This window comes from Oncorhynchus mykiss, chromosome 18 (assembly GCF_013265735.2).
Source record: "Oncorhynchus mykiss isolate Arlee chromosome 18, USDA_OmykA_1.1, whole genome shotgun sequence".
Lineage (NCBI taxonomy): Eukaryota > Metazoa > Chordata > Actinopteri > Salmoniformes > Salmonidae > Oncorhynchus > Oncorhynchus mykiss.
In genome coordinates, this window is record NC_048582.1 from 66011740 (window position 1) to 66038441 (window position 26702).

At 47.4% G+C, this 26702-nt stretch overlaps 1 protein-coding gene across 1 annotated transcript in view; it reads right to left on the reverse strand.

The window, feature by feature from the left end:
- Positions 1 to 26702, reverse strand: part of epb41a (erythrocyte membrane protein band 4.1a) — a 144488-nt gene that overhangs the window by 116756 nt on the left and 1030 nt on the right. The gene's annotated exons all lie outside the window — the stretch shown is intronic.

Below are 26702 nucleotides of genomic sequence, written 5' to 3' on the forward strand. Positions count from 1 at the left end.
GATCGATTACAGTAGGGTAGACTTCGTTTTAATGATAATTTTATGATAATTTTATGATAATTTTATGGTGATTTGAATGCCCAAATTTTGGCCCAGCTAAATGTTTGCTGGCCCTGCCTTCTGCCTATGTCACTGCTACAAACTGTTTGAAATGAAAACACAAGAGATACATTTGCACACGGTTGGGGAGGGGGGTCGGGATTCGGTCTCTGAGGGCACAGTGCGGTTGTAATTGGCATATCTAAGCCACTTTGAGCCAAGTACTCTGGGGGGGGGGGGGGGGGGGGGGGGGGGGGGGGATAGACAGTCCCAAACACAATGGTTACTAGGCTAATATGGTTCAGTTTCTGTGTGCTCAGCCGTCCTCATTCAGCTCTGCTGTGCTAACCACTCAGGTTCACTGCTACTGTAATATAGGATGGAAATCTCACAAAGCAAAACACGCTTTCGGAGCTGAGTTCATCGTATTCTTGGCACCCATTTGTTTTCTTATCTTTAGTTTCATGATGTCACACCCTCCCCGTTGGCCCCTCCCCTCTGTCTCTAATGTAAGGAGCAGGTGCACGTGGACCAGACCGTCTGGTGATGTGAAATGACACCACCAACCAGACGGCATCCCCAGAGAGTAGGGGAGCAGGGGGAGAAGAAGGTAGGAACCACACACACACACACACACACACACACACGCACACACGCACACACGCACAAACACACACTCTCTCTCACACACAGACACACACAGGACCCCCTCCCTCACAAAGCACACACAATGGCTCCCCTCCCGCCCTACCCTCGTGTCACCGCCACTCTTCCAGAACATTCCCCACTCCTCTCCCTCCCACATCCTCTCCATTCATCCCTCCCCCTCATCTCCCCTCTTCTCTCCCTCCATCCCCTTTTCCCTCCCACCTCCATTGACATCTGTGATTGTCACCTCCAGCTGAGCATGTGGTCTTCCAATATTATCACCAATACAATACCCACCCTACCACCCTAACCATACGATACCCACCTTACCATACAATATAATACCCATCCTACCACCCTGACCATACAATACCCACCCTACCACCCTGACAATACAATACCCACCCTAAAACCCTGACCATACGATACCTACCCTACCACCCTGACTATACAATATAATACCAACCATACCACCCTGACCATACAATACAATACCCATCCTACCACCCTGACCATACAATATAATACCCACCCTACCACCCTGACAATACAATATAATACCTACCCTACCACCCTGACCATACAATATAATACCCACCCTACCACCCTGACCATACAATATAATACCCACCCTACCACCCTGACCATACAATACCCATCCTACCACCCTGACCATACAATACCCACCCTACCACCCTGACCATACAATACAACACCCACCCTGCCACCCTGACAATACAATACCCACCCTGCCAATACAATACCCACCCTACCACCCTGACCATACAATACAACACCCACCCTGCCACCCTGACCATACAATACCCACCCTACCACCCTGACAATACAATACCCACCCTACCACCCTGACAATACAATACCCACCCTAAAACCCTGACCATACGATACCTACCCTACCACCCTGACTATACAATATAATACCAACCATACCACCCTGACCATACAATACAATACCCATCCTACCACCCTGACCATACAATATAATACCCACCCTACCACCCTGACAATACAATATAATACCTACCCTACCACCCTGACCATACAATATAATACCCACCCTACCACCCTGACAATACAATACAATACCAACCCTACCACCCTGACCATACAATACAATACCCACCCTACCACCCTGACAATACAATACCCACCCTACCACCCTGACCATACAATACAACACCCACCCTGACACCCTGACAATACAATACCCACCCTGCCAATACAATACCCACCCTACCACCCTGACAATACAATACCAACCCTACCACCCTTACCATACAATACAATACCCACCCTACCACCCTGACAATACAATACCCACCCTACCACCCTGACCATACAATACAACACCCACCCTGCCACCCTGACAATACAATACCCACCCTGCCAATTTTTATTTATTTATTTTATTTTACCTTTATTTAACCAGGTAGGCAAGTTGAGAACAAGTTCTCATTTACAATTGCGACCTGGCCAAGATAAAGCAAAGCAGTTCGACAGATACAACAACACAGAGTTACACATGGAGTAAAACAAACATACAGTCAATAATAAAGTATAAACAAGTCTATATACAATGTGAGCAAATGAGGTGAGAAGGGAGGTAAAGGCAAAAAAAGGCCTTGGTGGCAAGGTAAATACAATATAGCAAGTAAAACACTGGAATGGTAGTTTTGCAATGGAAGAATGTGCAAAGTAGAAATAAAAATAATGGGGTGCAAAGGAGCAAAATAAATAAATAAATTAAATACAGTTGGGAAAGAGGTAGTTGATAGGGCTAAATTATATGTGGGCTATGTACAGGTGCAGTAATCTGTGAGCTGCTCTGACAGTTGGTGCTTAAAGCTAGTGAGGGAGATAAGTGTTTCCAGTTTCAGAGATTTTTGTAGTTCGTTCCAGTCATTGGCAGCAGAGAACTGGAAAGAGAGGCGGCCAAAGAAAGAATTGGTTTTGGGGGTGACTAGAGAGATATACCTGCTGGAGCGTGTGCTACAGGTGGGAGATGCTATGGTGACCAGCGAGCTGAGATAAGGGGGGACTTTACCTAGCAGGGTCTTGTAGATGACATGGAGCCAGTGGGTTTGGCGACGAGTATGAAGCGAGGGCCAGCCAACGAGAGCGTACAGGTCGCAATGGTGGGTAGTGTATGGGGCTTTGGTGACAAAACGGATTGCACTGTGATAGACTGCATCCAGTTTGTTGAGTAGGGTATTGGAGGCTATTTTGTAAATTACATCGCCAAAGTCGAGGATTGGTAGGATGGTCAGTTTTACAAGGGTATGTTTGGCAGCATGAGTGAAGGATGCTTTGTTGCGAAATAGGAAGCCAATTCTAGATTTAACTTTGGATTGGAGATGTTTGATATGGGTCTGGAAGGAGAGTTTACAGTCTAACCAGACACCTAAGTATTTGTAGTTGTCCACGTATTCTAAGTCAGAGCCGTCCAGAGTAGTGATGTTGGACAGGCGGGTAGGTGCAGGTAGTGATCGGTTGAAGAGCATGCATTTAGTTTTACTTGTATTTAAGAGCAGTTGGAGGCCACGGAAGGAGAGTTGTATGGCATTGAAGCTTGCCTGGAGGGTTGTTAACACAGTGTCCAAAGAAGGGCCGGAAGTATACAGAATGGTGTCGTCTGCGTAGAGGTGGATCAGAGACTCACCAGCAGCAAGAGCGACCTCATTGATGTATACAGAGAAGAGAGTCGGTCCAAGAATTGAACCCTGTGGCACCCCCATAGAGACTGCCAGAGGTCCGGACAACAGACCCTCAGATTTGACACACTGAACTCTATCAGAGAAGTAGTTGGTGAACCAGGCGAGGCAATCATTTGAGAAACCAAGGCTGTTGAGTCTGCCGATGAGGATGTGGTGATTGACAGAGTCGAAAGCCTTGGCCAGATCAATGAATACGGCTGCACAGTAATGTTTCTTATCAATACAATACCCACCCTACCACCCTGACAATACAATACCCACCCTACCACCCTGACCATACAATACAACACCCACCCTGCCACCCTGACAATACAATACCCACCCTGCCAATACAATACCCACCCTACCACCCTGACCATACAATACCAACCCTACCACCCTGACAATACAATACCCACTCTACCAATGTGAGGGCGTGAGCGTGTACATCTTATGGTGTTGTGAAAGGCAGAAGACAAATATGGTTCTAACCAAATGGACAAGCTGGTTATAAACAATAATATTACAGCCGTATCTACTGTTATAAGCATTATTTACCCACTGTATTTCCTGTAGTGTCTGTGAATAGCAGCCTACTTAAAACCTGTGATACGTGGTGGAAGAACTGTCACTAACAAGCATCACGCCTTCTAAATAAATCTGAATTCCACTTTCTCTCACTCTTTCAACACTACGGTCTCATCATCGTACACCATCTGAATTCCACTTTCTCTCACTCTTTCAACACTACGGTCTAATCATCGTACACCATCTGAATTCCACTTTCTCTCACTCTTTCAACACTACGGTCTCATCATCGTACACCATCTGAGAATGGACACTGGAATGTGAACGAAGGAACGGAAAACTCAAGGATGTGATGACGTGACACAAAACAAAGAAAAATGACCTTTGAACTGGTGTGCAATCAATCGCCTCTACGGTACCCCAACCTCGTACTAATCAGCAGTGTTTTAATAGTCGTGTTGAGGATGGAGGAGATCAGTCCAACCCTTCAGGCTCTCCCCTCCCACTCTTCTGTAAGCACAGTGAACTACTCCACCACTCTGGGAGGTCTTTTGTGTATATTTCCTTCATAACAGTCTTTAGGCCTTTTGTCTAGACAACATTGTAGAGACGTTTTGATGGTGGCGATACAGATACAGGTGAAATAGGATGTTAACATACTTGAGGGGCGGTACGTGTAACCGTTCGTGCGTAAACTGTGTACACTTTTATATTCCCACAACTTTCACTTGTCTTTTTTGCGCACCAGATTAGACCTGTGCTGCTGCGACTACCGTTATTCCATCTTGTGTTCCAACTCCCCACTTAAAACACGCGTGACTGGAAAATACCCTTAGATAACCTCCTAATATAACCTCCTAATATAACAACTAAATAAATGAGGATACACAAGGTCAGATTATGATGTACTTTATATAATGTGCTTTCTAAACGCTGTATTTTTTATGGTAGAGTAGGTCAGGGCGTGACATGGGGTTTTAGTCTAGTTTATTATTTCTATGTGGGGTTCTAGGTTTAATTTTCTATATTGGGGTTTGTGTATGATTCCCAATTAGAGGCAGCTGGTTATCGTTGTCTCTAATTGGGGATCATACGTAAGTTGCATTTTTCCACCTGTGGGTTATGGGATGTAGTTTATTTTTAGTTGCCTGTTGGCACTGCATTGTCATCACGGTTCCTTTATTCTTAAAAAAAAAAAAAATGTATGGCTTGGGGGTAGAAGCTGTTCAGGGTCCCGTTGGTTCCAGACTTGTCGTGCGGTAGCAGAGAGAACAGTCTATGACTTGGGAGGCTGGAGTCTTTGGGGCCTTCCTCTGAATGCGTCGCTAAATAAACGATAAAGCCAGGAAAGATTTAATTTGTTGTTCCTAAATGCGCTCTGCTTTTACCTCCTCTGTGTCGGTCTGTCTGTGCAATAAGGCTTCATGTCAACAGTAAAAATATGCCAGAGAACATGACCCAGCATATCTTCATGCCAACCACAACCATTCCTCTGTAATAGTGTCACGGTCGTCCTCCTCTTCATCTGAAGAGGACAGGCGAGATGGATCGGAGGACCAAAATGCAGTGCAGCGTGGTATGTGCTCATCATGAATTTTAATAAAGAAAACACTGAAACACTATACAAAAACAATAAACAAAATAACAACCGTGAAGCTAAATGAGAACTGCGCTGAAACATGCAATCAACATAGACAATCACCCACAAACACACAGTGAAACCCAGGCTACCTAAGTATGATTCTCAATCAGAGACAACTAATGACACCGGCCTCTGATTGAGAACCATACTAGGCCGAAAACATAGAAATGCCCCAAATCATAGAAAATCAAACATAGACTGCCCACCCAACTCACGCCCTGACCATACTAAATAAATACAAAACAAAGGAAATAAAGGTCAGAACGTGACAAATAGCAAGTGTAAAACAGTGTCATCATCCCAGAGACATGGTCTGAAAGGTGATTTTGAGGTTATAAAAGGTTCCCAGTGCCCAGTTATTCCAAAGTTATCTGGTCTTTGTCTATCGGATAGGATATAATGCATAGAAATAGAATGAACAGAACAAACATATAATTGACTTGAATGGAGACCACATGTTCTAATCATTGTATTTCTATGCATTTAATCCCTATCCGATAGCCGAAATCCAGACAGATATGAATGTGTTCTCTTCTCTGTTTTTTTTGTATTTTGGTCTCTCTCTCTCTCTCTCTCTCTCTCTCTCTCTCTCTCTCTCTCTCTCTCTCTCTCTCTCTCTCTCTCTCTCTCTCTCTCTCTCTCTCTCTCTCTCTCTCTCTCTCTCTCTCTCTCTCTCTCTCTCTCTCTCTCTCTCTCTCTCTCTCTCTCTCTCTCTCTCTCTCTCTCTCTCTCTCTCTCTCTCTCTCTCTCTCTCTCTCTCTCTCTCTCTCTCTCTCTCTCTCTCTCTCTCTCTCTCTCTCTCTCTCTCTCTCTCGTCGAGCCAGCGACCACCTGTTCATTTTCCCTGACTGGCTCTCTGCTGCTCCCTGCTGTCTCAATGTTGTGCTACATGTCTGTGTTTTTTTTATTTCTTTGTTGGGTGAATCATTTACCATTCTGTATATTCCCATGCAGTAATGTATGGACATGTCAACCTAATTTTACTTGGTAAATTGACTGAGAACATATGTCATTTTGAAGGTATCGTATAGCTGTTCCTGAAAGCTCTTTGAATGTAAAATAGAGATCATTTGAGGCTATTTTTGCACCATTCATGGAGCTGAGAGTCCGTTTTCTGTCTCCTTAATAAAAAATAAAAACAATTTTGTGGTATCCAATTGGTAGTTACAGTCTTGTCCCATCGCTGCAACTCACATACGGACTCGGCAGAGGCGAAGGTCGAGAGTCGTGCGTCCTCCAAAACACGACCCAACCAATCCGCACTGCTTCATGACACAATGCCCACTTAACCTGGAAGCCAACCGCACCAATGTGTCGGAGGAAACACAGTACACCTGGCGACCGTGCACTGCGCCCGGCCCGCCACAGGAGTCGCAAGAGTGCGATGGGACAAGGACATCCCTGCCGGGACGCTGGGCCAATTGTGCGCCGCCCCATGGCTCTCCCGGTCGTGGCCGGCTGCGACAGAGCCTGGACTCTAACCAGGACCTCTAGTGGCACAGCGAGCACTGGTAGTGCCCAGTGTTCTGTCTCTACCTGCGTGTCCCCACAGCACCAGGATCTCTAGTGGCACAGCGAGCACTGGTAGTGCCCAGTGTTCTGTCTCTACCTGCGTGTCCCCACAGCACCAGGATCTCTAGTGGCACAGCGAGCACTGGTAGTGCCCAGTGTTCTGTCTCTACCTGCGTGTCCCCACAGCACCAGGATCTCTAGTGGCACAGCGAGCACTGGTAGTGTCAGTGTTCTGTCTTTACCTGCGTGTCCCCACAGCACCAGGATCTCTAGTGGCACAGCGAGCACTGGTAGTGCCCAGTGTTCTGTCTTTACCTGCGTGTCCCCACAGCACCAGGATCTCTAGTGGCACAGCGAGCACTGGTAGGGCCAGTGTTCTGTCTTTACCTGCGTGTCCCCACAACACCAGGATCTCTAGTGGCACAGCGAGCACTGGTAGTGTCAGTGTTCTGTCTTTACCTGCGTGTCCCCACAGCACCAGGATCTCTAGTGGCACAGCGAGCACTGGTAGTGCCCAGTGTTCTGTCTCTACCTGCGTGTCCCCACAGCACCAGGATCTCTAGTGGCACAGCGAGCACTGGTAGGGCCAGTGTTCTGTCTTTACCTGCGTGTCCCCACAGCACCAGGATCTCTAGTGGCACAGCGAGCACTGGTAGGGCCAGTGTTCTGTCTTTACCTGCGTGTCCCCACAACACCAGGACCTCTAGTGGCACAGCGAGCACTGGTAGGGCCAGTGTTCTGTCTTTACCTGCGTGTCCCCACAACACCAGGATCTCTAGTGGCACAGCGAGCACTGGTAGTGCCCAGTGTTCTGTCTCTACCTGCGTGTCCCCACAGCACCAGGATCTCTAGTGGCACAGCGAGCACTGGTAGGGCCAGTGTTCTGTCTTTACCTGCGTGTCCCCACAGCACCAGGATCACAGCGAGCACTGGTAGGGCCAGTGTTCTGTCTCTACCTGCGTGTCCCCACAGCACCAGGATCTCTAGTGGCACAGCGAGCACTGGTAGGGCCAGTGTTCTGTCTTTACCTGGTGGAGATTATATTTTTATAGGTGTCCCCTGCTGCAGTGATGTCACGTGACAGAGCCAGAAATGTCTGTTCTGAGAAGATAACGCCCTCTTACAGTAGATCACCACTTCCTACTAGGACTCCACACTACTGGTCTGACTACTGTACCTCCTCCTGGTCTGACTACTGTACCTCCTCCTGGTCTGACTACTGTACCTCCTCCTGGTCTGACTACTGGTCTGACTACTGGTCTGACTACTTACTGGTCTGACTACTGTACCTCCTCCTTGTCTGACTACTGGTCTACTGACTACTATGTTTTTAACATTTATTTTATTTCACCTTTATTTAACCAGGTAGGCTAGTTGAGAACAAGTTCTCATTTACAACTGCGACCTGGCCAAGATAAAGCAAAGCAGTGCGACAAACAACAACACAGAGTTACACATGGAATAAACAAGAGTACAGTCAATAACACAATAGAAAAAAAGAAAGTCTATATACAGTGTGTGCAAATGGCGTGAGGAGATAGGCCATAGTAGCAAAGTAATTACAATTTAACACTGGAGTGATAGGTGAGCAGATGGTGATGTGTAAGTAGTGATACTGGTGTGCAAAAGAGCAGCAAAGTAAATAAAAACAATATGGGGATGAGGTAGGTTGATTGGGTGGGCTATTTACAGATGGACTATGTACAGCTGCAGCGATCGGTTAGTTGCTCAGATAGCTGATGTTTAAAGTTAGTGAGGGAAATGTAAGTCTCCAGCTCCAGCAATTTTTGCAATTCGTTCCAGTCACTGGCAGCAGAGAACTGGAAGGAAAGGCGGCCAAATGAGGTGTTGGAGGAGGAAACCTGGCACCATCCTACAGTGAAGCATGGTGGTGGCAGCATCCCTACGGTGAAGCATGGTGGTGGCAGCATCATGCTGTGGGGATATTTTTCAGTGGCAGGGAATGGGAGACTAGTCAGGATCGAGGCAAAGATGTACATAGTAAAGTACAGAGATATCCTTGATGAAAACCTGCTCCAGAGCGCTCAGGACCTCAGACTGGGGCGAAGGTTCACCTTCCAACAGGACAACGACCCTAAGCACACAGCCAAGACAAGGCAAGAGTGGCTTCAAGGACAATCCTCTGAATGTCCTTGAGTGGCCCAGCCAGAGCCCGGACTTGAACCCGATTGAGCATCTCTGGAGAGACCTGAAAATAGCAAAGCAGCAACGCTCCCCATCCAACCTGACAGAGCTTGAGAGGATCTACAGAGGAGAATGGCAGAAACTCTCCAAATACAGGTGTGCCAAGCTTGTAGTGTCATACCCAAGAAGACTCAAGGCTGTAATTGCTGCCAAAGGTGCTTCAACAAAGTACTGAGTAAAGGGTCTGAATACTTATGTAAATCTGTTTTTGTTTTGTCATTATGGGTATTGTATATAGATTGATGAGGGAAAAAATACAATTTTATCAATTTTAGAACAAGACTGTAATGTAATTTTTTTGTGGGGGGGGGGGGGGGGGGGAGTCAAGGGGTCTGAATACTTTTCCGAAGGCACTGCAGGCCATTGAAATGTCACACTGTGAGTCAGACCTTATAGAAAACTTTGCATACACTTCTAACACTCTCAGTTCAATCTTTCTGAAAGCACCAATATATCTACTGCCTAGTTTGCACTCCAGACCTAGCCTTTAGCATACCACTCTGCATACCACTGCTGGCTTGCTTCTGAAGCTAAGCAGGGTTGGTCCTGGTCAGTCCCTGGATGGGAAACCAGATGCTGCTGGAAGTGGTGTTGGGGGGCCAGTAGGAGGCACTCTTTCCTCTGGTCTAAAAAATATCCTAATGCCCCAGGGCAGTGATCGGGGACACTGCCCTGTGTAGGGTGCACTCTTTTGGATGGGATGTTAAATGGGCGTCCTGACTCTCTGAGGTCATTAAAGATCCCATGGCACTTATCGTAAGAGTAGGGGTGTTAACCCTGGTGTCCTGGCTAAATTCCCAATCGTGCCCTCAAACCGTCACGGTCACCTAATAATCCCCAGTTTACAATTGGCTCATTCATCCCCCTCCTCTCCCCTGTAACTATTCCCCAGGTTGCTGTTGTAAATGAGAATGTGTTCTCAGTCAACTTACCTGATTAAATAAATAAAAAGTGAATAGCTCAGTGTCTGGATAATCTTTCATTTCATTCAGCCTAACCCAGTGTAGTCCATTTAAAAACATATCACTTCATTAACAACAACAAGCTCATATTGTATACAACAAGCTCATCTCAATCATATTCATTTGCTCAAATTCCCCCCGTCAGTCTCTCTAAAGGCAACAATTAAATCACTATTACTGATAAGTTAAGTTCCATTCTTAAAAGACGTCTCCTAAATATAGCATATTTTCTACTGAAGTCCAATCACATTCTGCAGCTGTATGTGCTACTCTGTTTACAGTTGTGCCAACTGTCAAAAGAACACAGCATGTTCCTTGTTTGAGCTACACATCATCTGACACATCATCTCTGAGGGGCTTGATGTGCTGCTGTCCTGCTCCAGCTCTGAACAGGAGGCAGGAGGCAGGAGGCAGGAGACAAGAGACAAGAGACAAGAGACAAGAGACAGGAGACAAGAGACAGGAGAACTACGTCCCTTCCTACAGATGTCGGATCTTAATTTGACCCCTTTCGTCGCAGGAGAAAAATAATCCTGCAGCAGTTCAATATCTGATGAAATATTTAGAATTGCCACCAGGGGGCAGCTGGAAGCGGTGTTTGTATATACAATGCAGTTCTGTTGTACCTGTTGTAGGCTACGTGTAGGCTATAGCGCATCTCATGTGAATTCTTATGTGGATTATAATAAATGGACACATTTGTAGGGCTCGATTTATTTTTCGTTTTAGAAAAATCGGTTGGTTTAGGTCAATTGTTTTATTATATGTTGAAGGTAAACAAGGCAGAATAAAGTACAGCCACTGACCCCTGACCCCGGCACACATGAGTTTGAATCCGGCCCACTGCCCTTTGACTCATGGATTAACGTCTATTTCTGATGCATTAATTCCTCGTTTTCAAGAAATAAAACAAATAGACTGATCATTTACACAAAGAAAAGTGCCTCAGCTCAACGAAATAGTATTTTGATTGGCTCAAATGCATAAACATCTTGACAGCTTTACGAAATGAAATACTAAAGCCACACAATCCACACCAAAGACCAGCACTATATTGACAAATAAAACATAGTCTAACTAGAAAACTGTCGACGAGCATTCACACTGGAGGAAGGTTTATCGTTCTACAGTAGGCCTACATCTGTCAATCAACTGATGGCCCAAATCAGCTCGTCGACTCAGCCAGGGAAACACAAACAGTAGCCTATTATTTACATTTTCACACCTTTCATTATATGACAATTGCTAGGCTAACGGGTAGCCTACAGCAGGGATCATCAACTACATTCAGCCGCGGGACAATGTTTTTTACTTGAGCGGAACATAATTACAAATAATTTGTAGACTACAAATTGACCACTGATTTCCAAAATTAAAATCACTTAGAGCTGTTTGCTGGTGTTTTTACACTTTTTCATGTCCAGTCTTTTGTTTTTGCTCAGAAAAGTTGGGGGGGGCAAACAAAATCACCCACGGGCCATATTCGACACGCGGGACGCCAATTGGGGAACCCGAACCTACAGAACTTAGCCTATTAGAATATAATCAAATAACAAAGGGGCCTATTGCAACCACGGATGACCATTGCCAGCTGATGTCTCGTTAAACCATCAATATGCGCTAAATTCACCCGCACAGCTGATCTCAATTGCAACTATTATTGGTCACCTCATCACCTCATTACCTCATCTGCTCATCACCTCATCTGCTCATTACCTCACCACCTCATTACCTCCTTACATCATCACCTTCATTACATCATTACCTCATCACCTCATTACCTCCTTACATCATCACCTTCATTACCTCATCACCTCCTTACCTCCTTACATCATCACCTTCATTACCTCATCACCTCCTTACCTCCTTACATCATCACCTCATTACCTCCTTACATCATCACCTTCATCACCTCATCACCTCCTTACCTCATTACATCATCACCTTCATTACCTCATCACCTCATTACCTCCTTACATCATCACCTTCATCACCTCATCACCTCCTTACATCACCTTCATTACCTCATTACTACTCCCTGAAAGATGATGTTGGTGTTAGCTTGCAAACCAAGTCTTTGGTTTTTTGATCGCCCTCTGGTTGGTGTTGTAATCGGAACAACAGTCCTTTTTGAACAGACTAAGGGCGATTTATCACATTTTGACAACGATTCTGTACAATAGAAATAAAGTATTTCATTACCACGGCAAATCTACTATGGAAATTTACCCAACATTTTGTATGAATGGAAATGAATGTTGGTGTAGCCTACTGTTATTTTATTTGTTTCCTATTTATGTTACCCGAAAGTGTCTGATATGGTAATTTCTCGTCAAGTTCAGGGCTGAAAATCCCTGGACTGTCCATGTATGAAATGTGTAAGTAAATCTAGTCAACTGGGGGGATTGAGTTATTTGTGCCAAACGGGCGTGGGCCGGAATCTAACCCACGCTGACACGGTAGGCCCATATGTGGACGCTGAAGTTAGCAGTCCTGACAGCTAGACCGGGGTTTCCCAAACTTGGTCCTGGGGCCGCCCTTGGGTCCAGATTGTTTTTTTTCCCCTAGCACTACACAACTGATTAAATCAATCAAAGCTTTATTAGGAATCAGCTGTGTAGTGCTAAGGCAAAAACCAAAACATGGACTAGATCACCCAGGCCATGATTGAACTCAATTTTGACCTTAGGAAACACTTCACACGTGTATGCTGTAGCCTAGTGGAGACCAATATCTACCTAGAGCTATATAAAACTATAGAAAACAACGGTTGCTGATGTGTATGACTGCATTTCAGATTTTTTTTTAAATAAATTTGAATGTTGCAGTAATAGGACGTAGACCTAGCGTTTGAGCGAGCGAGCGAGGACATTATTTTGACAGCAAGCCCTGATCCCAGTGACTCGACTGCCCCCGCATGGAGATAAAGAGAACTGCTCTTTTCCAGGGATTAACGTGGCTCATTTCAATTTCCTAATGCAGCAGGAAAATTCTCTGTGACAAAAGAGTGATGAAGTTAAGAACCGACATCTGTACGTCACAACCTTATCCGCTTGACTAAAATACTACATAGTAGCTAGCAAGATGGAGATCACAGAGGTTATTCTTAATGAGTGCATGTCTGCAAGTGGCTAGTTTCGCCTGCAAATGTTTTGAATCGCAACGTTCTGGAGTTGTAACAATTTAGTTGATTTTACTGAGTTACAGTTCATAAGGAAATCAGTCGATTGAAATAAAGTCATTAGGCCCTAATCTATGGATTTCACATGACTGGAAATACAGATACGCATCTGTTGGTCATAGATACCATTAAAAATGGGCCTCGGGATCTCTTCCAAGGTATTTGTGTGCATTCAAATTGCCATCGATAAAATGCAATTGTGTTCATTTTCCCGTAGCTTATGCCTGCCCTCACCATTACCTGAACGCCACCATGGGTCACTCTGTTCACAACGTTGACATCAGCAAACCGTTCGCCCACACAATGCCATACACGGTTGGAGGCGGCATATGGGAGAGAAAATAACATTAAATTCTATGGCAACAGCTCTGGTGGACCTTCCTGCAGTCAACATGCCAATTGCACGCTCCCTCAAAACTTTTTGTGTTGTGTGACAAAACTGCAAATGTTAGAGTGGCTTTTCATTGTCCCCAGCACAAGGTCCACCTGTGTAATGATCATGCTGTTTAATCAGCTTCTTGATATACCACAGCTGTCAGGTGGATGGATTATCTTGGCAAAAGAGAAAGGCTCACTAACAGGGATGTAAACAAATTTGTGCACAAAATATGCGAAAAATAAGCTTATGTGAGTATGGAACATTTCTGGGATAATTTATTTCAGCTCATGAAACATGGGACCAACACTTTACATGTTGTGTTTATAGTTTTTTCAGTATAGGAACAATATCCAAACTGTATAGCTGAGTAAGACACACACTCACACACACACAGACTGATCAAACACACACACGATGTGCATCGTAGCATGACCTAACAACAAGAAAACAGCAGTTTCTGCTGAGCTTTCCTCTCAGATATAGTGAAAATGAAACACTCACCACATATCAGAGATACAGTTTCCGAGGAGGTCGACAGCCATGGGGGCCGTGCGGTGTGTCCAGGCGGTGAGAGAGACGGAGAGAAGGCACATATGTCCAGGCAGTGAGAGAGAGGGAGAGAAGGCACATATGTCCAGGCAGTGAGAGAGAGAAGGCACATATGTCCAGGCGGTGAGAGAGAGGGAGAGAAGGCACATATGTCCAGGCAGTGAGAGAGAGAGGGAGAGAACGCACATATGTCCAGGCAGTGAGAGAGAGGGAGAGAAGGCACATATGTCCAGGCAGTGAGAGAGAGAGAGAGAGAGAAGGCACATATGTCCAGGCAGTGAGAGAGAGGGAGAGAAGGCACATATGTCCAGGCAGTGAGAGAGAGAGGGAGAGAAGGCACATATGTCCAGGCAGTGAGAGAGAGAGAGGGAGAGAAGGCACATATGTCCAGGCAGTGAGAGAGAGGGAGAGAAAGCATATATGTCCAGGCAGTGTGAGAGAGGGAGAGAAGGCACATATGTCCAGGCAGTGAGAGAGAGAGGGAGAGAAGGCACATATGTCCAGGCAGTGAGAGAGAGAGGGAGAGAAGGCACATATGTCCAGGCAGTGAGAGAGTGAGAGAAGGCACATATGTCCAGGCAGTGAGAGAGAGAGAGAGAAGGCACATATGTCCAGGCAGTGAGAGAGAGAGAGAGAAGGCACATATGTCCAGGCAGTGAGAGAGAGGGAGAGAAGGCACATATGTCCAGGCAGTGAGAGAGAGAGAGGGAGAGAAGGCACATATGTCCAGGCAGTGAGAGAGAGAGGGAGAGAAGGCACATATGTCCAGGCAGTGAGAGAGAGAGAGGGAGAGAAGGCACATATGTCCAGGCAGTGAGAGAGAGAGGGAGAGAAGGCACATGTGTCCAGGCAGTGAGAGAGAGAGAGGGAGAGAAGGCACATATGTCCAGGCAGTGAGAGAGAGGGAGAGAAGGCACATATGTCCAGGCAGTGAGAGAGAGGGAGAGAAGGCACATATGTCCAGGCAGTGAGAGAGAGGGAGAGAAGGCACATATGTCCAGGCAGTGAGAGAGAGGGAGAGGGAGAGAAGGCACATATGTCCAAGCAGTGAGAGAGAGAGAGAGAGAGAGAGAGAGGGAGAGAAGGCACATATGTCCAGGCAGTGAGAGAGAGGGAGAGAAGGCACATATGTCCAGGCAGTGAGAGAGAGAGAGGGAGAGAAGGCACATATGTCCAGGCATTGAGAGAGAGAGGGAGAGAAGGCACATATGTCCAGGCAGTGAGAGAGAGAGAGGGAGAGAAGGCACATATGTCCAGGCAGTGAGAGAGAGAGGGAGAGAAGGCACATGTGTCCAGGCAGTGAGAGAGAGAGAGGGAGAGAAGGCACATATGTCCAGGCAGTGAGAGAGAGGGAGAGAAGGCACATATGTCCAGGCAGTGAGAGAGAGGGAGAGAAGGCACATATGTCCAGGCAGTGAGAGAGAGGGAGAGAAGGCACATATGTCCAGGCAGTGAGAGAGAGGGAGAGGGAGAGAAGGCACATATGTCCAAGCAGTGAGAGAGAGAGAGAGAGAGAGAGAGGGAGAGAAGGCACATATGTCCAGGCAGTGAGAGAGAGAGAGGGAGAGAAGGCACATATGTCCAGGCAGTGAGAGAGAGGGAGAGAAGGCACATATGTCCAGGCAGTGAGAGAGAGAGAGAGGGAGAGAACGCACATATGTCCAGGCAGTGAGAGAGAGAGAGAGAGAGAAGGCACATATGTCCAGGCAGTGAGAGAGAGAGAGGGAGAGAAGGCACATATGTCCAGGCAGTGAGAGAGAGGGAGAGAAGGCACATATGTCCAGGCAGTGAGAGAGAGAGAGGGAGAGAACGCACATATGTCCAGGCAGTGAGAGAGAGGGAGAGGGAGAGAAGGCACATATGTCCAGGCAGTGAGAGAGAGAGAGAGAGAGAAGGCACATATGTCCAGGCAGTGAGAGAGAGAGAGGGAGAGAAGGCACATATGTCCAGGCAGTGAGAGAGAGGGAGAGAAGGCACATATGTCCAGGCAGTGAGAGAGAGGGAGAGAAGGCACATATGTCCAGGCAGTGAGAGAGAGGGAGAGGGAGAGAAGGCACATATGTCCAAGCAGTGAGAGAGAGAGAGAGGGAGAGAAGGCACATATGTCCAGGCAGTGAGAGAGAGAGAGGGAGAGAAGGCACATATGTCCAGGCAGTGAGAGAGAGGGAGAGAAGGCACATATGTCCAGGCAGTGAGAGAGAGAGAGGGAGAGAACGCACATATGTCCAGGCAGTGAGAGAGAGAGGGAGAGAAGGCACATATGTCCAGGCAGTGAGAGAGAGAGAGGGAGAGAAGGCACATATGTCCAGGCAGTGAGAGAGAGGGAGAGAAGGCACATATGTCCAGGCAGTGAGAGAGAGGGAGAGAAAGCACATATGTCCAGGCAGTGAGAGAGAGAAGGCACATATGTCCAGGCAGTGAGAGAGAGGGAGAGAAGGCACATATGTCCAGGCAGTGTGAGAGAGGGAGAGGGAGAGAAGGCACATATGTCCAGGCAGTGAGAGAGAGGGAGAGAAGGCACATATGTCCAGGCAGTGAGAGAGAGGGAGAGAAGGCACATATGTCCAGGCAGTGTGAGAGAGGGAGAGGGAGAGAAGGCACATATGTCCAGGCAGTGAGAGAGAGAGGGAGAGGGAGAGAAGGCACATATGTCCAGGCAGTGTGAGAGAGAGGGAGAGGGAGAGAAGGCACATATGTCCAGGCAGTGTGAGAGAGAGAGAGGGAGAGAAGGCACATATGTCCAGGCAGTGAGAGAGAAGGAGAGAAGGCACATATGTCCAGGCAGTGAGAGAGAGGGAGAGAAGGCACATATGTCCAGGTGGTGAGAGAGAGGGAGAGAAGGCACATATGTCCAGGCAGTGAGAGAGAGAGGGAGGGAAGGCACATATGTCCAGGCAGTGAGAGAGAGAGGGAGAGAAGGCACATATGTCCAGGCAGTGAGAGAGAGAGGGAGAGAAGGCACATATGTCCAGGCAGTGAGAGAGAGAGAGAAGGCACATATGTCCAGGCAGTGAGAGAGAGGGAGAGAAAAATATGTGCTCAGTAAATTCTAACTCATAATGCACTGATGTTAGCCTGGGTACCAGGCCGTTTGTGACATCATGCCACTACTCGTCAAGGCAAACAGGACTTGACATGAGAGCACAAACAGATCTGGGACCAGGCTACATGAATGTTTCACAGTATAATGTACAATACAGCAGGAATATCTCACCATGTGTTTAATTATGATGACTTCCTGTAAACCTTATGACTCTATCTACTGGAACATGTTCAACAACAGCATTTACAGAGTATCCATCTACACTGACTTAACCAATCATCCTAAAGAGTTACAGAGTATCCATCTACACTGACTTAACCAATCATCCTAAAGAGTTACAGAGTATCCATCTACACTGACTTAACCAATCATCCGTAAGAGTTACAGAGTATCCATCTACACTGACTTAACCAATCATCCTAAAGAGTTACAGAGTATCCATCTACACTGACTTAACCAATCATCCTTAAGAGTTACAGAGTATCCATCTACACTGACTTAACCAATCATCCTAAAGAGTTACAGAGTATCCATCTACACTGACTTAACCAATCATCCGTAAGAGTTACAGAGTATCCATCTACACTGACTTAACCAATCATCCTAAAGAGTTACAGAGTATCCATCTACACTGACTTAACCAATCATCCTAAAGAGTTACAGAGTATCCATCTACACTGACTTAACCAATCATCCGTAAGAGTTACAGAGTATCCATCTACACTGACTTAACCAATCATCCTAAAGAGTTACAGAGTATCCATCTACACTGACTTAACCAATCATCCTTAAGAGTTACAGAGTATCCATCTACACTGACTTAACCAATCATCCTAAAGAGTTACAGAGTATCCATCTACACTGACTTAACCAATCATCCGTAAGAGTTACAGAGTATCCATCTACACTGACTTAACCAATCATCCTAAAGAGTTACAGAGTATCCATCTACACTGACTTAACCAATCATCCTAAAGAGTTACAGAGTATCCATCCATCTACACTGACTTAACCAATCATCCGTAAGAGTTACAGAGTATCCATCTACACTGACTTAACCAATCATCCTTAAAAAGCATGCTGAAGCTAGCCAAGTATACTTCCCCAATACAGGGGAACTTCCCCTCTAACCACTAGGCAGGGTAGCTAGTAACCGAAAGGTTGCCAGTTCAAATCCCGAGCTGACAAGGTACAAAATCTGTCGTTCTGCCCCTGAACAGGCAGTTAACCCACTGTTCCTAGGCAGTCATTGAAAATAAGAATTTGTTCTTAACTGACTTGCCTAGTTAAATAAAGGTAAAATAAACATTCTTTATATACCACGAGGGAGACGATACAAAAGATCTTAAACTGCCATGCAGAATCTCTCCTTTTTTTGTATGTATTTTTTGCCTTCCTCATCGCTGTTTTTATCCAACCGAATGGTCTCTTCAATGTAGGCTGAATGGAATAGGATGCGATTTGGGAGGAAGCCGTCGTTGACTATCCAAAATACTACGCTGAGAGGGATTACAAGAAAAGAATGAAGATCTGTGGTCTTAATGAGCTAGTCCTGCTCTGAACCACAGAAGGAGTCAGAAGTCCTAACTCATTAGTGAAGCTAACTTTAAACTTGATTCACCAGGGTGCGGGAAATGAGCTGCCTGCTCCGACTCCTCTATAAATACTTTCACTTGGAACTGTGTCCCAAATAGCACCCTATTCCCTACATAGTGCACTACTTTTGAACAGGGCCCCATAGGCTCTGGTCAAAAGTAGCGCACGATCTAGGGAATTGTGTGATATTTAAGATGCTACCTTGTTCTTATCGGGCACACAGAGCCCAGTGTTCAATATTTAATGTGTTCTGGAATGGAATCGAATTCCTATTAGGTTAAGGACAGGTGGCTCATGTTTCATGTCAGTGGGCAAATGTTCTTACTGTCTCTTCTCCAGTCTCAGCAGTTCCTTCCTCACTTAGTTCCCTTTATTTCACAAAGAATATGTACCAAATGGCACCTTTTTCCCTATATAGTGCACTACCCATGGGGCTCGGGTCAAAGGTTGAGCACTATATTATAGGAAATAGGGTGCCATCGGGGTCACCGCCTAAACGTCCTCTGCAGCAGTTAATAATGAAGAACAGGCCATGATTTGTGTGATGTTTCCATGAGGGTGTGAGAATAAGGGGAGAGGGAGATATCTCCCCCCTCTCGCTCTCTCTCCATCTCCCTATTTCTCTCTCTCTCTCTCTCCCCCACCTCCCTCTCCCCATTTCTCTCTCCCCATCTCTCTCTCTCTGTCTCCCTATTTCCCCCCCCCCCCCCATCTCCATCTCCCTCTCCCTATTTCTCTCCACCCCCATCTCCCTATCTCTCCACCCCCATCTCCCTCTCCCCATTTATCTCTCTCTCTCCCCCACCTCCCTCTCCCTATTTCTCTCTCCCCATCTCTCTCTCTCTGTCTCCCTATTTCCCCCCCCCACATCTCCATCTCCCTCTACCTATTTCTCTCCACCCCCATCTCCCTCTCCCCATTTCTCTCTCTCTCCCCATCTCGCTCTCCCTCTCTTAACCATCTCCCCCGCTCTCTCTCTCCATCTCCCACTCTCTCTTACTCTCTCCCCATCTCCCTATTTCTCTCTCCCCCCCCATCTCCCCTCTATCTCCCCCATCTCCCTATTTCTCCCTCTCCCCCTCTCCATCTACCTATTTCTCCCTCTTCCCCTCCATCTCCCTATTTCTCTCTCTCCCCCATCTCCATCTCCCTATTTCTCTCTCCCCCATCTCCATCTCCCTATTTCTCTCTCCCCCATCTCCATCTCCCTATTTCTCTCTCCCCCATCTCCCTCTCCCTATTTCTCTCTCTCTCTCCATCTCCCTCTCCCTATTTCTCTCTCTCCCCATCTCCCTCTCCCCCTCTCCATATTTCTCTCTCTCTCCCCATCTCCCTCTCCCCCTCCATCTCCCTATTCTCTCTCTCCCCCATCTCCCTCCCCCCTTTCTCACTCTCTCTCCACCCAATCTCCATCTCCCTATTTCTCTCTCTCTCTCCATCTCCCTCTCCCTATTTCTCTCTCTCCCCATCTCCCTCTCCCTCTCCCCCTCTCCATATTTCTCTCTCTCTCCTCCCATCTCCCTATTTCTCTCTCTCCCCATCTCCCTCTCCCCCTTTCTCACTCTCTCTCCACCCAATCTCCATCTCCCCATTTCTATCTCTCCCTCCCCATCTCCCTCTCCCCCTCTCCATATTTCTCTCTCTCTCCCCATCTCCCTCTCCCCCTCCATCTCCCCCATCTCCCTCTCCCCCTTTCTCTCTCTCTCCACCCAATCTCCATCTCCCTATTTCTCTCTCCATCTCCCTCTCCCTATTTCTCTCTCTCCCCATCTCCCTCTCCCTCTCCCCCTCTCCATACTTCACTCTCTCTCCCCCCATCTCCCTCTCCCCCTCCATCTCCCTATTTCTCTCTCTCCCCCATCTCCCTCTCCCCCTTTCTCACTCTCTCTCCACCCAATCTCCATCTCTCTCTCCCCATCTCCCTCTCCCCCTCTCCATACTTCTCTCTCTCTCCCCCCCATCTCCCTCTCCCCCTCCATCTCCCTATTTCTCTCTCTCCCCCATCTCCCTCTCCCCCTTTCTCACTCTCTTTCCACCCAATCTCCATCTCCCTATTTCTATCTCTCTCTCCCCATCTCCCTCTCCCCCTCTCCATATTTCTCTCTCTCTCCCCATCTCCCTCTCCATCTCTCTCTCCCTCTCACCCTTCTCACCATCTCCCTCTCCCTATTTCTCTCTCCACCCCATCTCCCTATTTCTCACTCTCCCTCTCCCCCTCTCTCTGTCCATCTCCCTATTTCTCTCTCTCACCATCTCCCTCTCCCCCTCTCTCCGTCCATCTCCCTATTTCTCTCTCTCACCATCTCCCTCTCCCCCCTCTCTCTCCATCTCCCTATTTCTCTCTCTCTCCCCATCTCCCTCTCCCCCTTTCTCACTCTCTTTCCACCCAATCTCTCTCTCCCCATCTCCCTCTCCCCCTCTCCATATTTCTCTCTCTCTCCATCTCCCTCTCCCTCTCCCTATTTCTATCTCTCCATCTCCATCTCCCTCTCCCTCTCCCTCTTCTCACCATCTCCCTCTCCCTATTTCTCTCTCCACCCCATCTCCCTATTTCTCACTCTCCCTCTCCCCCTCTCTCTGTCCATCTCCCTATTTCTCTCTCTCACCATCTCCCTCTCCCCCTCTCTCCGTCCATCTCCCTATTTCTCTCTCTCACCATCTCCCTCTCCCCCCTCTCTCTCCATCTCCCTATTTCTCTCTCTCTCCCCCATCTCCCTCCCCCTCCCTATTTCTCTCTCTCCCCATCTCTCTCCCCATCTCCCTCTCCCCCATCTCCCTCTCCCCATCTCCCTCTCCCCCTTTCTCTCTCCCCATCTCCCTCTCCCTCTCCCCCTTCTCACCATCTCCTTCTCCCTATTTCTCTCTCTCCCCATCTCCCTCTCCCTCTCCCCCTCTCCCTCTCCCCCTTCTCACCATCTCCCTCTCCCCATCTCCCTCTCCCCCTCTCTCTCTCTCGACCCCATCTCCCTATTTCTCACTCTCCCTCTCCCCCGCTCTCTGTCCATCTCCCTATTTCTCTCTCTCACCATCTCCCTCTTCCCCTCTCTCTCCCCATCTCCCTATTTTTCTCTCTCTCCCCCATCTCCCTCTCCCCTCCCTATTTCTCTCTCTCCCCATCTCTCTCTCTCTCTCCATCTCCCTCTCCCCCTCTCTCTCTCTCCCCATCTCCCTCTCCCCCTCTCTCTCCCCATCTCCCTCTCCCTCTCCCCCCTTCTCCCCATCTCCCTCTTTCTCTCTCTCCCCATCTCCCTCTTCCCCTCTCTCTCCCCATCTCCCTATTTCTCTCTCTCACCATCTCCCTCTTCCCCTCTCTCCCCCATCTCCCTCTTCCCCCCTCGCTCTGTTCATCTCTCCATCTCCCTCTCCCTATTTCTCTCTCCCCCCCATCTCCCTCTTCCCCCCTTGCTCTGTTCATCTCTCCATCTCCCTCTCCCTATCTCTCTCTCCCCATCTCCCTCTTCCCCTCTCTCCCCCATCTCCCTCTTCCTCCCCTCGCTCTGTTCATCTCTCCATCTCCCTCTCCCTATTTTTCTATCCATCTCCCTCTCCCCCTCTCTCTGACCATCTCCCTATTTCTCTCTGTCCCCATCTCCCTCTCCCCTCTCTCTCCCCATCTCCCTCTGCTTATTTCTCTCTCCCCCATCTCCCTCTCCCCCTCTCTCTCTTTCTCTCTGTCCCCATATCCCTCTCCCCTCTCTCTCCCCATCTCCCTCTGCTTATTTCTCTCTCCCCCATCTCCCTCTCCCCCTCTCTCCATCTCCCTCTTTCTCTCTCTCTCCCCCCAATCTCCCTCTCCCCCTCGCTCTCTCCATCTCCCTATTTCTCTCTCTCTCCATATCTCCCTCTCCATCTCCCTATTTCTCTCTCCCCCATCTCCCTCTTTCCCCATCTCCTTCTCTCTCTCTCCCCCCCTTCCATCTCCCTCTCCCTATTTCTCTTTCTCTCCCCATCTCATCTCCTTATTTCTCTCTCTCCCCCATCTCCCCCTCTCTCTCTCCATCTCCCTCGTTCTCTCTCCCATCTCCCTCTCCATCTCCCTATTTCTCTCTCCCCCATCTCCCTCATCCTATTTCTCTCTCTCTCTCTCTTTCCCCATCTCCTTCTCTCTCTCTCCCCCCCTCCATCTCCCTCTCCCTATTTATCTTTCTCTCCCCATCTCATCTCCTTATTTCTCTCTCTCCCCCCATCTCCCTCTCCATCTCCCTATTTCTCTCTCCCCCATCTCCCTCATCCTATTTCTCTCTCTCTCCCCCCCCATCTCCCTCTCTCACTCTCTTTCCCCATCTCCTTCTCTCTCTCCCCCCTCCATCTCCCTCTCCCTATTTCTCTCTCTCTCCCCATCTCATCTCCTTATTTCTCTCTCCACATCTCCCTCTCCCCCCTCTCTCTCTCTCCCCAACCCCCACCTCCCTCTCCCTATTTCTCTCTCCCCATCTCTCTCTCTCTGTCTCCCTATTTCTCTCCCCCCCCCATCTCCATCTCCCTCTCCCTATTTCTATCTCTCCCCATCTCCCTCTCCCCCCTCTCTCTCTCTCTCCCCACCCCCCACCCCCCAGCTCCCTCTCCCTCTCTCTATCCCATCTCTCTTTCCATATTTCTCTCTCTCCTCATCTCCCTCTCTCCACAACCCCCAGCTCCCTCTCCCCATCTCTCTCTCTATCTCTCTCGCTCTTTCTCTCCCCCCCCCCATCTCCCTCTCCACACCCCCCAGCTCCCTCTCCCCATCTCTCTCTCTCCCCCCATCTCTCTCTCTCTCTCCCCCCATCTCTCTCTCTCTTCCCATCTCTCTCTCTCTCTCTCTCTCTCTCTCGGTAGGCTTACCCTGGCGTGATATTTTGATAACAATGTAAATCTCGCTCAGAAAAGGTGACTTTTATCAATATATTCAGTTTTATTTACTTTTAGATTCGAAAATGCTAATTAGTATCAAAGTAGACATCATGCAAGACTACAAATCCCTGCAAGCTCCTACACATCATCTCTAACTGACACCTTTGCTAACGTGTATTGTATCAATTTAAAACTTACACAAGACAGTTCACAGAATTGTCCATTTAAAGAAATGTATCCAATTTATTAATTACTACTTTTAGCTAACATTAGATAGTTAATCCAGAGATTCTTAGCTTTGCCTCAATTCGGCAGTCTCGTCCAGGCCATCATGACATTTGTAGTTCCTTATAATTATCAAAAGGTCACACCAGGGTATGCCTACATGAAACACAGCCCTTATTTTAAGTGTTTCTAAATTCTAAAATCTCCTATGAGAAAAATGAATGGGGGAAAAACGTTTGGAATCATTTCCCTGTTTGACCGCTAGGTTTTATGGGCATTGTGGCTTATACACTATATATACAAAAGTATACGGACACCCCTTCAAATTAGTGGATTCGGCTATTTCAGCCACACCCATTGCTGACAAGTTTATACAATTTAGCACACCGCCATGCAATCTCCATAGACAAACATTGGCAGTAGAACGGACTTACTGAAGAGCTCAGTGACTTCCAAAGTGGCACTGTCATAGGATGCCACCTTTCCAACAAGTCGATTTATGCCCTGCTAGAGCTGCCCCAGTCAACTGTAAGGGCTGTTATTGTGAAGTGGAAATGTCTAGGAGCAACAACGGCTCAGCCGCAAAGTGGTAGGCCACACAAGTTAACAGAACGGGACCACCAAGTGCTGAAGCACGTAGTGCGTAAAAATCGACTGTCCTCGGTTGCAACACTCCCTACCGAGTTCCAAGCGGCCTCTGGAAGCAACGTCAGCACAATAACTATTCGTCAGGAGTTCATGAAGTGTGTTTCCATGGCCCAGCTGCCACACAGAAGCCTAAGATGCGCAATGCCAAGCTTTGGCTAGAGTGGTGTAAAGCTCGCCGCCATTGGACTCTGGAGCAGTGGAAACGCGTTCTCTGGAGTGATGAGTCACATCGTCTGGCAATCCGACGCACAACTCTGGGTTTGGCAGATGCCAGGAGAACGCTACCTGCCCCAATGCATAGTGCCAACTGTAAAGTCTGGTGGAGGAGGAATGATAGTCTGGGATTGTTTTTTATGGTTCGGGCCTCTTAGTTCCAGTGAAGGGAAATATTAACATGACATTCTAGATGATTCTGTGCTTCCAACTTTGTGACAACAGTTTGGGGAAGGCCCTTTCCTGTTTTGACAATGCCCCCGTGCACAAGTGAGGTCCATACTGAAATGGTTTGTCGAGATCGGTGTGGAAGAACTTGACTGGTCTGCACAGAGCCCTGACCTCAACCCCATCGAACACCTTTGGGATGATGCTCTTGTGGCTGAATGGAAGCAAGTCCCCGCAGCAATGTTCCAACATCTAGTGGAAAGCCTTCCCAGAAGAGTGGGCTGTTATAGAAGCAAAGGGGGGGGATCAACTCCATATTTATGCCCATGATTTTAGAATGAGACGTTCCACAAGCAGGTGTCCACATACTTTTGGCCATGTAGTGTTCTTTGGTATTATATTGGGAAGTGGACTAGAGCAGACCCATAGGTTCTGACTGAACAGACGCTCGTTTGAGTGCTCCAGGGCAGTGCATGTACTTTGTGCTGTTATAATTTACGCTATGAAATCCTGCAATTTCATTGGGACAGTTCTGCTTCATAGCAAATAAATAGGTGGCAAAACAATCCAAGCAATGTTACCAGGCCTAGGCGGCCCGTGGAGACAGAGCTGCTGCTGGCAGTCACTGGGGGGCAGAGTAGCAAGTAACTGAACAGCTTGTTTCAAACAATATATTTTTAAAACAGGAAAATGTACAAATGTACCCACTTTTAAGAGCATTTAAAACATGATATATTAGTTATATATATATTTTTTTTTAAACCATTCATATATATATATATATGTCATTTTTATACAAATATTTGAGTGTTTTTTTGCTAAGTGGTTTAGTTTTTGTTGTTGTTGACCAATCACAAGTTGGGCGCCGCCGGTAACGCCTTAAAGGGCAGGAGGCAACTGCCACTGCAACAAAGGCTCCCACACCCACTTCCTGAATTCTCAAACGAGCGAAGACCCGCTGCCTGCCAAATTAAGGAGAGTAGACGCTGACCAAGGATATTGGGTGCGGAGGAGAGTCGTAATTTCTCAGCGTTGTCAGCCTACCACTGGGCCACTAAAGTGCGTTTTCCCTTCTGTGTCCGCCGCAAGGGATTTACGCAAGTGGATCACCAAAAAACAGTCTGGCGGTGCTACCGACTGATGCGAGAGATGCTGGCGTTCGCAGAAACGGACTGCCTGGGAACTACGGCTGCCAACCAGTGTATCTATGCAGCAGCCAGCAAAATGAATTGGCCAATGAGTGTGTGGATACAATATGTTAGGACCATAAAACCAGTGGTGTGTAATAGCCTATACTTTTGGTCCATAGTAAGTCTATCATAGCTTTGGGACACAACATCGGGAATCTGTGTTAGTCCAACCAATACACAGACTGCCGATGTGGCTAATACACAGCCTCCCGATGTTGTGTCCCAAAGCCAGCCTATGATAGATTCCATGCACACGACTGGAAGCATCCTCAGTCAAAAGCGCTTTGTTACCATAGGCAACTCCACACCTCTGTGTTGGTTATTTATTTCGCATGGCCCTCATAATATGATAACAATCATTTGGTGGGTGTTTATTTTGTTGGTCCTATTTCACACATAAGCCTACACGTTTGTATTATATGCATGTGTG